The sequence below is a fragment of the Salvelinus sp. IW2-2015 genome, linkage group LG26 (assembly GCF_002910315.2).
Source record: "Salvelinus sp. IW2-2015 linkage group LG26, ASM291031v2, whole genome shotgun sequence".
Taxonomy (NCBI): domain Eukaryota; kingdom Metazoa; phylum Chordata; class Actinopteri; order Salmoniformes; family Salmonidae; genus Salvelinus; species Salvelinus sp. IW2-2015.
The window spans coordinates 16,621,714-16,632,775 of NC_036866.1; the positions used below are offsets into that span (position 1 = coordinate 16,621,714).

At 43.7% G+C, this 11,062-nt stretch overlaps 1 pseudogene; it reads left to right on the plus strand.

Moving 5' to 3' along the window:
* LOC111953047 (junctophilin-3-like) overlaps positions 1-10,835 on the plus strand; it is a 40,341-nt pseudogene extending 29,506 nt beyond the window's left edge.
* Positions 10,836-11,062: the final 227 nt, after the last annotated feature.

Consider the following 11,062-nt stretch of genomic DNA (forward strand, 5'->3'; position numbering starts at 1 on the left):
AGATAGGACAGAAAGAGACTACAGTAGGACAGAAAGAAAACTACAGATAGGACAGAAAGAGACTACAGTAGACAGAAAGAGACTACAGTAGGACAGAAAGAGACTACAGCTTAGGACAGAAAGAGGACCACAGTAGGACAGAAAGAGACTACAGTAAGGACAGGAAAGAGACTACAGTAGGACAGAAAGAGACCACAGTAGGACAGAAAGAGACCACAGTAGGACAGAAAGAGACCACAGTAGGACAGAAAGAGACCACAGGTAGGACAGAAAGAGACCACAGTAGACAGAAAGAGACCACAGTAGGACAGAAAGAGACCACAGTAGGACAGAAGAGACTACAGTAGGACAGAAAGAGACCACAGTAGGACAGAAAGAGACCACAGTAGGACAGAAAGAGACCACAGGTAGGACAGAAAGAGACCACAGTAGGACAGAAAGAGACCACAGTAGGACAGAAAGAGACCACAGTAGGACAGAAAGAGACCACAGTAGGACAGAAAGAGAAGTTCATGAGATTTTAATAGGGTAAATGCGTTTATCAGAGTCCCTGCGTCATGTCAGTCATGTTTAAAACAGAATCCTGTCCACACATGTGCTGCTGATGAGACATTGATACCGGAAACAAGCATGAATCGTCTCCGGCTCTGTTCAACTCCATCTTGATGCAACTTATTAAAAAGAGGCTCCTTATGTTTGTCATCCTGAGGATTAGTGAGACTCTCCTTGTGTCCCAAATGGTACCCTATTCCCCAGATGGCTCTGGTCATGCCTTAGTCATACCATTCTAGGTTACTTAAGATTGTATAAGCATGGCCCCTTTCCCATTAACATAAGATTAGCTAGCAGCTTCTCAAGACAAATATATTCAGTGTGAATGAATGTGTTAGATAGATAAAGGTGTGAGAGGAAGTTATCTCTCTAAATGTCTGTTAGAGCGGAGGTGGGGAGGAGGGCGTTTGTCTTTACTTGTGTGTTACAAGGTAAGTGCCGGTTGTGTGAGAAAGCGTGTCTGTGTTTGCATGAGAAAGATGGTTCAAGAGGTCGAGACATTGTGCACTGTGAGTCAGAGAGCGGTGAAATAACTTCTGTTCATGTGTGCAGTGCACGTGCGCATGCATGAGAGTAAGAAGGTGTATTAGGAGGGATGAGGGGTGCAGGCAAAAAGTCCTGTGTGTGTCTGATGTCATGGAATGATTAGTGTCTCTGTGAAATCAGAAGTGGTGTTCTTACTGCTGTGGCTTGGTGTGATATAAATAGACAGAGAATCAAATCCATATCTGTCTTACACGCCAGCACATGTGCTAGCGTGTGTGTGTGTGTGTCTGTGTCTGTCTGTGTGTCTGTCTGTGTGTCTGTGTGTGTGTGTGTGAGTGTGAGTGTGTGAGTGTGAGTGTGTGAGTGAGTGAGTGAGATAGAGGGTGGGGTGATCACTGCATTCTTTCTAAATGATGAAGCTGTAAAGTAACTCATGCAGTGCTCTGGGGCACAGTAACACTGAATGGAAGATTCCTATCCCCCCCTCTCTCACTATGTTTCTCACTCCCTTGCTCCTGCAGTTGCTAGGACAACGGTCCAGGAGAGGGCTGGTCCCCGGTAGAGCAGGATGAGGAGCTCTATCCCCCTCTCAGCTCACCTCAGCTAACCCCCTCACCACACCCCTCTCTAACACCCACTAATGTGTCCCTACCAAACACACCAGGCCAGCCAACACTGTCCACATACAGCTATCTAAAATTAACAAACAGAGACTTTTACAGACTATTACTCACACACTACTTTCTGGACACGGACGGACGCGCGCATGCACGCACGCACGCACGCACGCACGCACGCACACACGCACACACACACACACACACACACACACACACACACACACACAGAGACACAGACACAGACACACACACACACACACACAGTGCTGTGAGCTCTAGTGCCAGGGTGAAGAGAGACAGAAGTAAAAAGAAACAGAGTCAAAAAAAAATCAATAACCATCGACATGCAATACTGCACCAAGACAGTTCCTGCACAAACAAAGAGGAGAGAGGGAAATAGGAAAGAGACAAAATAGAGGGTTTAGAGAGAGAGACTAGAAAGAACGGTAAAGGCAAAACGATTGGGAAAGCCCCATATGTTCTCCTCTGGACGTGGCTTTATGTCATGCGAGCTAAAACGGAATTATCCATTTGAAGGGATTGTAAGTGCACATTATCATCAGGCCTCTATTATTTTATGAGACCACAGTAGTGTGACACAGAAACAGATGTCAGTATGGGGCTATCTGTCACAAACCAGAGGGGTATACTACGAAGGAAGCTACAGATGTAGGATCTTAATTTGAGCCAGTTTGATACAGCAGGAAAATAATCCTGCAGCCACAGGAAATGTGAATTATTACGTGGATTATAATTAATATTTTCAATTCAGCAGGCTATAGTGTGAAATAGGCTTTTAGAAGTGAGGTATTTATTTTATTACTTATCGTTAAGGTCGTCGTTGGTGTGCTTATCAATGCACAAGTACCTTTTTCCCGCTCCTGTCAACAAAATAATTGTATTGTCATACAAAGGTTTTACTGTGTGAAGTTTCAAGTGCATTCTGTCATTACTAAATGTGTAATGTGATAGGTATTTCAACATGACTATTTTTTAACACACAAAAAAAACATTTAATTAAAAAAATATTTAATCAGTCATCTTCCTCAAAAGAAGTGGATGATGACGCAATCTTTGCGAGAGGGAGATAATCTGATTTCATTGGTCCTCAACTCGCGGCTCAGATACTCAGACACCTGCACCAGAGCAGGTTAGTTCTGAAGGATTCATTGCCATAGAAATGTACCTGGCTAAAAGGTGAGACACTTTCGTGGTACCGGTTATCCCGAGTTGAACTCAGATTTGACCAAAGTTACCTCGGTAACTCCTAAAACTTGATTCGTAGTATCGTGTTCTGGGTTCAAATACTATTTAGGTTTTTTCAGTTACTTTCAAAGACAAGTAGTTGAATATTGGAATTTATTAGAAAATACACTTGGAAAGTATTTGAAAATACTSAAATACATTGACTCAAATACACTCCCATGCATTTAACCCAGGCATTTTAAAATAGTATTTGAAATAAGTATTTGAAAATACGTTAAAATAGTAGGCTATTTATAGGAAATTGTTTGAAAATACTCCAGCATTGGAATTGGGCAGCCCTGACTTAGAGGGTCTGACCTCACAGGAGAAATGGGAATTGGCTGTCTATTATATTATACATTCCAATGCACGTACAGTACACTCACAAAGTCAGTCATGCAACTTGCTCCCTGCAGTTGCATTCTTTAATTAATTATTATTTACTCACCACCAGGACAGCCCATGCACGAGGGAAGGCGGAGGCGGCCATGGGAGCAGCCCAGAAGGCCCAGGAAGAGTGTCGCCTCGCCAGGGTCACCGCCAAAGAGTTCTCCCCCTCCTTCCAGCACCGCAAAAACGGTGAGTGTGCCACCATCCCCATAGCAACCATCAATACACCAGAAGCACCAATTTTGTCACACACAGTCTTTTTATAACCACAAATGTCAATATACTAATGCCCTCTATTTGGCACTCACAGTGTGTCATTTTATTTTATCAACTTGAAATGCTGAGAGAAAATACATACTGCATCATATATGAATAAACATACAGTATGTCTCCTGAACATGTAACTAATGACAAGAGAGAGGAGAGAATGGCCAAGTCAATCAGGTGTCAGTGGCAGGCATGTYGGTGCTCTACTGTATGTGCTCGGGCCCCATGGGACCGGTTACCCACAGTGCAGTGCAAGTCATGAGTGATGGAGGCAGCAACAGGAAGCTGGAGGGAGGTCAACATTGAACTTTCCAACAAGCCCACGCAAGGCAGGCTGACTGACACACACACACACACACATACAGTCTTAAACACACACACACTTCCTGACATATACTGTCCCTTGCTTGTTTGTTTGTTCCACGTACCTGACAATACCTTGATGGCTGTTTTTAATGTCATGACATTATAAAGACTCACAGTTACAGATTCCCTAGGAGGCTGAGTTTATACTCAGAGCAACGACAACAGCATTTGTCTTAACTGAAACGGTTCATTTCACCAAGCTCTTATGCGCAAACAAAACCCTTTGCATACAATATCTGTGCACTTGCACATTATAAATTAGCCCTTTGAGCACTGTTGAGGCTCAGAATGAGAGTGATAGTGTTGTGCTGTGCCTTGCCGTGCTGTGCTGTGCTGTGCTGCCTGTTGAGCAGAGTAAAGATTGTGTGAGTGCTGTGACTGGCTGGGTGCAGACGTCTGGGAGACAGCGAGGTATGGTAGGCAATGCAGAGAGAGAAAGGAGTGTCTGGCGTAACTGAGTAGAATGCTTAACCAGCTTAACTCTCTCTCTGGTGCTGCTGACTGAAAAACCTTGAAAAGAGGCAGAGTCTAGTCTACAGACAGGACAGGAGTGGTCAGGAATAGTCTGTCTGTCTGTCTAAGAGGTATTCTATTCTATTGTGTTGTGTGCATGATTGCATAATAGAATGGGCACATCAACTACACGCATCTCAGGAAAGGAAATTAGGTCATTTAAGGTCAATATATGGGGTTATGGTTCCTTCATATGCACGTCCCTTTGATTTCCTTTACATAATACTGACATCATCTGGTTGACGTTAGCAGTACAGCCGTTCATGTCATTCATGGGGTAAATTGGCCATACGACAGAGGTTGGACTTCATGAATATAAAACAAAGAGAACTCTAAATCATTCACTTTGAAATGGAACCATCCCAACGTAATAACTAAATCATTCACTTTGAAATGGGGCCATCTCAACGTAATAACTCTAAATCATTCACTTTGAAATGGGGCCATCCCAACATAATAACTCTAAATCATTCACTTTGAAAAGGGATTATCCCAAAGTAATAACTCTAAATCATTCACTTTGAAATGGGACTATCCCAACGTAATAACTCTAAATCATTCACTTTGAAATGGGACTATCCCAASGTAATACCTCTAAATCATTCACTTTGAAATGGGACTATCCCAACGTAATACCTCTAAATCATTCACTTTGAAAAGGGACRATCCCAACGTAATACCTCTAAATCATTCACTTTGAAAAGGGACTATCCCAATATAATAACTCTAAATCATTCACTTTGAAATGGGACTATCCCAACGTTGTGTGTCATGCTGTCCTGACTCTCTGTCTCTCTGTTGTGTCTCTGTCTGTGTCTCTCTCTCTCTGTCTGTGTCTCTCTCTCGTGTCTCTGTCTGTGTCTCTCTCTCTGTGTCTCTGTCTCTGTCTGTGTCTCTCTCTCTGTGTCTCTGTGCTGTTGGTCAGGAGTAGAGGTCCAAAGGGCAAAGCATCAGAACTCCAGTGAGAACGACATTGAGGTGGTCTCCAGTGGCACAGGGCCAGACAGTCCTGAACTCTACATGAAGGGCACTACGCCCCCAAACTTGACCCCTGACCTTAGCCCTGAGGCCAGCCACCCCTCCTCACCCCCCTGCAGCCCTGCAACCACCAAGCCACACTGCACCAAGAACGCTCGCTTCCTGCGGCAGAGTGCTGTGGACGATGCTGGGGGTGGTGGCGGTGGGGGAGGGGGCAGTAGTGGGCAGGAGATCCAGGTGCTGATGGAGGGGCGCGGAGGGGGGGAGTACCTTAGGGCCAACAGCTGGAGTGAGGACAAGGACAAGCGCTCTTATAAAGGGGGCAGCTGGGGCAGAAGTCGCTCTACCACCTCCTCTATCCAAGAGGAGGCCAGGGGCAGCGGGCGCACCAACGGCCACGGCCACAAGCACGCCTCCTCCAATCACAAGTCTCGAGAGCATGGTTCGTCCAATCACAAGGCCTCCAGGGACCGGTGGTCGGACTGCCCGTCAGCATCGTGGAGGTCCCAGCGGACGCACAGCGGTGACACACGGCTGCTGGAGCAGGATGAGGAGAAGCTGAGCAACTACGAGATGGAGATGAGGCCGCTGCAGCCGATGGACTCCAACTCCCAGAAGCCCTATGGGCTGGGAGAGGAGGGCCATGGTCACGGGGGCGAAGCCCACTCCCACACGCTGCAGAAACAGCGGCCTAGTAAGAGCCGGGAGGCCAGGGAGGGCCGAGACATGGAGGCGGCACGGCCTTCAGGGGCGCGGGAGGGTAAGGAGGGTAAAGAGGGCAAAGAGGGCAAGGAGGGACCGGCCCCAGACTCAATGCAAAAGATGGACAGTCTGCGCAAGGAGGACAAGCTGGAGGCTCGGCCTCTGCGCAGGGATCTCACCCTCTCCCCCCCACAGAAATCCTCACCCATTGCACTAGAACACAACGATGACAAGACACTGACCCAGCTCAAAGCAAACTCGGTAAGGAGTCCTCCTCTCAACCACACATTCATAGTCACATTTAGTCATGTCATTTGTTTATTGTGTGCACACATGCAGAAAAATACACATGCATGAGTAATCACTTCCATGCACATGTCAATTGCACTTACACAGCTCTCAGATACAACTTTACTGTATACAGACAAAATAACAGAATTAACTCTTATGTGTAAGGTAGCAAGTGGGAGCATCCCAGGCCCTGGTGTAGTCTCCTGATAGGCAGGTGCTCTACACAACACAGACACCTTGGTTGGGCTTCTAACCTCCCACAGTCCCCTCCACCGCACCACAGCCTCAGCTAGCTATCTCCCACTGTACTCCCAGCACCTTAGTAACAGCAGATTGGCAAAGTAGTTCCTTCCACAAAGCAGCCCCGCATTGGCTGCCCCACGCTCTGTTGCTAGGGAACAGGTTATGCCTTGCTTCAGCGGTAGCCAATAAGTGGGCGTGTGATGGTAACTGGAGGAGGGAGGGGGGGGGGGATGTTTGCAACCGCAGTGAGGCAAGTAATGCAGCGAACTTGTGTAAGACAGGTTCACATGAAACACAGACGTAGATTCTGCAAGTGATCACATTGTAAAACACTCTTGGACAAAGATCCCACTATGATATATTTTAACAGCCTGGGCAAACATACATCCCATCCATGAGGGTACTCCAACACATGGAGCTAATGTCCACGTATCTCACAAACAAATGGGATCAGTGACCTGAGCCATCTACACAACATGTTTGGCATGGAGAGTGCACCACGTAAAAGACATGATGAATTATGCACAATACATCCTTAGGGTTAATAATTCAGTAACATGGTGTGGAGTAAACATAGCTGCTGTAGGCTACCAATGATTGTGTGAATTACAGTGTAAAGATGTATCTGTWTTCTAAATATTTTAGATATCATACTATGGACTCAATTGCTTTGATAATTACATAGGTCATTTGTTATGCTCTCTACCTTGTACAATAGATCCAGTCCTGCACATTTTCCATGACAGTGTTACGGTACACAAGCCCATCAGTTAGATTTCACTAATAGTCTGCTGTTTAGACATGCTGGTTCTCAATGACACAGAGACTCACTTGAAATTATTGTATCTCTCAAATTAACCCTAATTATACAGAGTAAAGACCAAAATCAAAGAAAGTACACATTAGCTGTGTATTTGCTTGTGTGTTAAGGCAGAGCTGTGTGTGTGTGTGCTTACGTTAATGAAAGTCTGAATGAACATGTTCTATTCTCTCCCTCCCTCCTCCACAGAGCTCCAGCTCAATTCTGGTCGTCATGGTGATTTTGCTCAACATTGGAGTCGCAATTTTGTTTATCCACTTTTTTATTTAAAAATGTATTACCTATTGATTCCTTTTATTATTATACATTATTATGAGTATTATCATGACTATCAGTATCCAGCCCTTGACCATTTGACACTTCTGTAAAGAATACAGTAAGAGGATAAACAATATGGGGATACAGATGGTTCCCAATGCCCAGATTTTAGATAAGCAGTTATCTGCAAAACATTTTGGATTTAATTATTTCTCTTCCTGAAATTACCTGTTTTTCTTCTTAAATCATAGTTTAAAAACGTATAATTAAAATGATTCATTTGCTCACGTATGACATGTTAATATATATAATTTTTTATTCCTTAATTGCCTTTTCTCTCTGTTGATGTTGCTGATGTTCTTTTGATTGAGTTTGTTTGGGGTGGTAGACTCAGATGAGTGGTGGCACTGCTTGTATGATGGTGTTGTGGGTCAAATGAGGCAGAAAATAATGTATCTACTCCGGTTGTGACTGTGTCCACCTGACCTGGGTTCAAATACTATTTAATAATATTTTGAAATACTGTATCTGTGCTTGATTGAGCTTACCTGTTGCAATGGAAACAATAGAAAAGTCCCAAAAGTGCAAAACCATGCCTACCTGACAGTCGAGGCAGGCTAAAGCAAATGCTGAAAGTATTTGAAAGATTTCAAGTAGTATTTGAACACAGGTGTTGTCCACCCAGTAATACAAGGTTCAAAGGGATGGGAAACGGCCCCCTGTCCCCTGTCCTACCCAGTGCCCTCCGAACCCTCCCCCTCCTCTCCCCCTGCACATATCACCCTTCTGGCACGTTGTTCTCCTTCACGATTATAAGTTCAGCCTCTCACCACCCATCCTTCCCTTTCCCGGTAGTCCACTCATGACATCACACCATATCCTGTTACCCTCTTTTCCTTGTTTCATGTAACTCTCCTTTCATTTTATACCCCACCGTGCTCCCCAAATCCTAACAACCAACCATTTTCACCAAGACTTCATTTTGTATCCTTCTTTCATGAAAATATGACTAAATAAAAATAGGGCTGCGTAAAAACTTTTGCAACTACAGAATCTGGTCAGCAACAGGACATGTTTACAATCTGAAAAACCAGGATGACCAATACAAAATTGCCTCTAACAACTATAACACCATACCTATCTATGTTAGTAAACCGTTTGTAAATTTAGCAACTTGGGTTACCAAGATTGAAAAATGCGCAAGGACTCTTTATCAACTCTAATCCGTCTGCAACCAGAGTAGGAATAGTTCTGTCTGAAAGGACTTCATCCAGGTCACTATTGTAAAAGATTCTCTCTATAGTCTACAACAAAAGTCTGTAATGTAAAAGATTCTCTCTATAGTCTACAACAAAAGTCTGTAATGTAAAAGATTCTCTCTATAGTCTACAACAAAAGTCTGTAATGTAAAAGATTCTCTCTATAGTATACAAAAGTCTCTAATGTAAAAGATTCTCTCTATAGTCTACAACAATTCCATGTACACAACGGGTACAATACTCATGCACGTCTGTCCAGTGGAGTGATAATACGCTAGATTTGTATAAAATATTGACATTCCAACCAACTTTATCAGTATCTCTCTGGCCTTTAATGTACAGGTTGAACTTCATAGGAGGACTATAGGGCATGACATTCTGTCAGTTGTCATCTAATGGCCCCTACAGAGAGTCTCTCTCTCTCTCTCTCTCTCTCTCTCTCTCTCTCTCTCTCTCTCTCTCTCTCTCTCTCTCTCTCTCTCTCTCTCTCTCTCTCTACAGTATAATGACTAAAGGTTTCTACCCAAACCTCACCACACACCTGGTCTGGAGCCACTGGCTGGCCGTACAATAAGAGACTGGTGTGCCCAAGTACAAGTTCAGAGACTGTTATGTTTCAAACTGCTGCTTTCAAAACAACGATTTCCCAAGACAGAAAAAATCATCAACATTTTTAGCTATTTGCAAGACGTCTGAAAAAACGCCAACTGCCTTGTTTTATAAAGTAAGAAAAAAAATATATTCTAAAATGCATGGTCACGTATGTTTTAGATTTGTATACATTTTTTTGAAAAAACAAAAAACAAAAAAACAAAACATTTTTAAAATGTCATCCCAATGAGGAAAGGTTGTCTTTTACGGGCTTTGCCAAGTTGCTCTTAGTTGTGAGCAAGCAGAACCTTTCCAGGTGTTGTCCAGTACTGTTCTGAGAAGCAGAATCTTCCATAGGATAGCCTCGGCTGGAGCTATAGTACGGTACAGTAAAGGAGTCAGACACAGTATACTGCATCCCACTGCTTCTCCATGACAAAGCTCACATCTTAGACGTAACTAAACAAGAGAGAAAAAAAACAAACAGACAAACTAAGAGAGAAATGTTTTGTTTATCTTTTATAGCTGGCTAACTAACTCAAAGACTCTGAGACATTTATAGCATGTCTGTAATGGGCTAGTACTCCCTCCTGATTGTCCTGGTCCTCCAGTCAGTAATCATTCACAATCTACAGTATGTGTGCTCTCTTCTCTTCCTCCCATACCTCTCCGTTTCTCTATCCAGCAAAGTCAAACAGAGCTGCCGATGTGAAGGAATGAAAGCTGGGGCCAAATACTTGGAGTTATATTTTTCAAGAACGTTTGCGCCAGTGGAGGCTGCTGAGGGGAGGACGGCTCATAATAATGGCTGTAACAGAGTAAATGGAATTGCATCAAAGACATGGAAACCATGGGTTTGATGTATTTTATACCATTCCACTATTTCCGCTCCAGCCATTACCACGAGCCCATCCTCCCCAATTAAGGCGCCACCAACCTCCTGTGGTTTTCTCCCCCAGTCTTGACTTACTGAGGTACTGTTGGAAACTGGACTGATACTGTAAGATGGTTAAGGCATATTATGAGAAATGGTTCACTGATTCAAAGAATAACTATGAATATTGGTCCAGCGGGTCTTGATGCTGAGAGGTGCAGAGGTGATCTACCTGGTACCCATCACCTTGAGAGCCCATCGCATGCCCAAGCATGCCCAGTTCTTTTTTTCTCTCCTCTTCTCTTTTATTTATTAACTTTTTGGGGGTCTGTTTGTTTTTGAGTTATGTGGAGAAAATAATGAAAGTGTTTGAAAGAAAACTCATTGTTTGTGGTTATTGAATCCTTGTCTTCTCCCTCTTTCTTCAAGTCTTATTTTGCTCAGATCTTCTCCAACTTTGATATTGTATTATTCACTCAATTCTTTCCATATACAGAAACAGTACTGACGATATCAGCAATAAAATGCATTTTGTGTGTGTGTGGGGCCATGTGTGTGTGTGTGTTTTCCAGAGTGTGTGTTTGCGCATGCGCAATGCGTGTGTATG